The sequence below is a fragment of the Crocodylus porosus genome, unplaced genomic scaffold (genome assembly GCF_001723895.1).
Source record: "Crocodylus porosus isolate Cpor-Errol unplaced genomic scaffold, CroPor_comp1, whole genome shotgun sequence".
NCBI classification, from domain to species: domain Eukaryota; kingdom Metazoa; phylum Chordata; order Crocodylia; family Crocodylidae; genus Crocodylus; species Crocodylus porosus.
This window is the reverse complement of record NW_017728943.1, coordinates 31,760,490-31,763,446: the sequence shown is the minus strand read 5'-3', so window position 1 is coordinate 31,763,446 and position 2,957 is coordinate 31,760,490. Positions and strand designations below refer to the sequence as shown.

At 46.5% G+C, this 2,957-nt stretch overlaps 1 protein-coding gene across 1 annotated transcript in view; it reads right to left on the bottom strand.

Moving 5' to 3' along the window:
- The window catches only part of SPTLC3 (serine palmitoyltransferase long chain base subunit 3), a 119,028-nt gene that overhangs the window by 77,883 nt on the left and 38,188 nt on the right, over positions 1–2,957 (bottom strand). The gene's annotated exons all lie outside the window — the stretch shown is intronic.

Here is a 2,957-nt window from a genome sequence, read left to right as displayed (position 1 = left end):
TCCTGCCCTTTGGGCAGGGGGCTGGACTCGATGATCTCCCGAGGTCCCTTCCAGCCCTAATGTCTATGAAATCTATGAAATCTATGTATCAGGCTGAAATACAGCAAATATACTTGAAACAAGTTCACACTTACTGTGGCTGTCAGACCTATCAGTTCACCCAGTGCGTAGATCTGGTGATTACAGATATATTCCCTAGAGGTTTGACTGGCGTACAAGGGAACAAAGGCTGGAGCTAGATTTTGTATGCATCAATCTGGTAAAAACTGAGATTGCCAAAACTTCTACTGAGATTGAGACCCTGAAGAAAGTAATTACAGCCATTATTTCAGGGTGGTCAGGCCAGCATAATCCCAGGCCCCATGAATCAATTTAAGAGGCGAGCTCTCAGCACCTAATGGGATTTTATTAAGGGAACCAAGGGGATGATTCCTATGATGCGAGAGAAAAATATATTTAAAGTATGCATTAATGTCATTTAGGCATTGAAAAATCTCAGACAAGTACTAGACACATTTAATGTCTTCACTGAACATTAAGTCATTTAATATTTGTTTCATATTCAAAAAATACAGGCCAAAGCAGACAGAAGAACCTATTTTTAGTCGAAGGAAAAAACAGCCATTGGAGCAAAGCAGGCACCGATTTGCTTATACTGGCTGAAATTGAATAATATGCTTGTCACAGAGCAGTGGTTTTCAACTTGTGGTCTGAGGACCTGTGGGGGTCTGAAGACTATGTCTAAGGGGTCCATGAAAGATGACTATAATCAATCAAAAGTATGTGAATACCCACACTGACAATTCAAAGGGGTCTGCATCTCCATTCAAAATTTCCAAAAGGGTCTGCAAATGAAAAAAGGTTGAAAACCACTGTTATAGACTATTATTCTCACTTCCCTAAGAGTATGCCTGGAAGATTCATCAGCTAAACAGGTGACTGTATATATCAAATCTCTTTTGATATTGTTGTTCATCCTTCACTGGTTGGTTTAGTTGCTGTGAACATGTGAATGGTTGATCAGGCCAATTTGTGCTTTGAACTGTCTATGGCACACTGACCAAGAGATGCCACTTTGGGTTGCTTGATCAACAGTGGGCATGTTACTGTTGTGAGATTTACGCTGCTTGTGGTCCTTAGCTGTTTGTGCGCTGCCTCATCAGTTCTTCTCTATTGATAGACAGTAGCTCCAGTATGGATGAGGCTTCACCAGCTGGAACAATCATGAACAAGACCTTCCCAAGACTTCGGGTCAGTGCTGAAATCTTTCAAGGATAACTTGATGGACTCCTTGAAGTGTCTCTTTTGGCCTTAGCTCACCGTAAAAGGTCTTCTTTGGTAGTCGTTTATCTGATATTTTGGTAACATGGCCTACCTATCTCACCTATGATTTCATCCAGTGGCAACACTTGTGGGGGCACAGGGGTGCATATGCACCCCCTGAGAATGCTCGTGCATCTCTTGACTGGCTGCGCTTGCTGCTTAGGCAATGGGCAGGAGGGGCAGGCAGGAGCATTGGTGCCCCCCCTGCAAGCGCCGGCTAATCACTGCTGCCGCTCCCAAAAGTGGCCGCAACCACTCCCGAAGCAGCTGCAGCGATCAGTTGCAGCGATCGGCCATCCCGGGGTTTTTCCTGAGCAGTGAGAAGAGCGGTAGGGGGACTGCAACCCCTGGCTGGCAGAATCAGCTGCAGGAGGACCATTCCCCCTAATCGGCAGGACTGGTAGCAGGGGGTGTGCGTGGGCACCTGATCTGCCTTCCAGATGACAGGAGACTACTGCCGCCAGCTGGGATCAGCTCTGGGTGCAGCCCACATCTTGCACTGGGAAGATTGGTGCTTCTGCTGGCTCCAGCTGGCAGCTACAGCATGCTGTCATCCGGCGTGCAGATCCAAGGGACTGCACCCCCAGGAGGGCTGGAGGTTGTGCCAGAATCTTCCTGAGGGGTGTGGCATCTGGATCAGCTCCAGATGACAGGAGGCTGCTGCTGCTGGCTGGGACTGGTGCTGAAGCCAAGTAAACCCAGCTTTGAAAGTTGAAACATTTTGAAACTGTCAAAATGTTTCAAGTGCTCCAGTTTTGTTTTGAAGCTGTTTCAAAGGTTTTTGTTTCATTTCAATTTCGCTGTTTTGAACTCCAAATGCATTGAAACAGTTTCGAAACGAAACACCCGGTGAAATTTCGCACAGCCCTACTATCCAGATATTCAGCTTGGAGACTATGAGCTTGTGGTAAGTCCAGCATTCTGCACTTCTCATGGCCTTTGCCACTCTGACATCCCATCTGTCTCGTCTTCTGATCATGATGTTATCAAGGAGATGCCAGTGCTTGGAGTGCAGATGCAGTCAAGACATCTTGTTGTGGTTTGGTTGGTGGCATTCTGTGCTGGTGATGAGGAGGTTGTGTTTGGCTCATTTCTTCAGCATGAGCAGCCTGTTCCTGTTGCATTTCCCAAGGCCATATTTTTCCAATGATGTCTGGTCATGCCTGGTAATCTACGCCAACATAGCATTAAAGTCACCAAGGATAATGAGCTTGTCTGCCTTTGGCACTTCTACAATACGAGACTCCAGATCTTTGTAGAATTTGTCCTTAATCACATGTGGGTTGGTCATAATGGGTGCATAGGCACTGATGACAGTTGCACATCTTTTCCCAGACAAGGAGACAGTCTCATTAGCATGAGTCTGTCACTTACTCCCTTTGGGAGAATTGTAAGCTTACTGACTAGCTGTGTTTTGATGGCAAACTGAACACTAGCTTAACATCACTCTTCTTTACAATGGCCACTTCAGAAGAAGGTCATAGAATCATAGAAGTAGGGGTAGAAGGGACCTTGTAGATCTTCAAGTCCAACCCCCGCCTGGGCAGGAGAAAAGCTGGGCTCAAATGACTCTAGCCAGGTAGGCATCAAGCCTCTTCTTAAAGACCCCCAGGGTAGGAGCCAGCACCACTTCC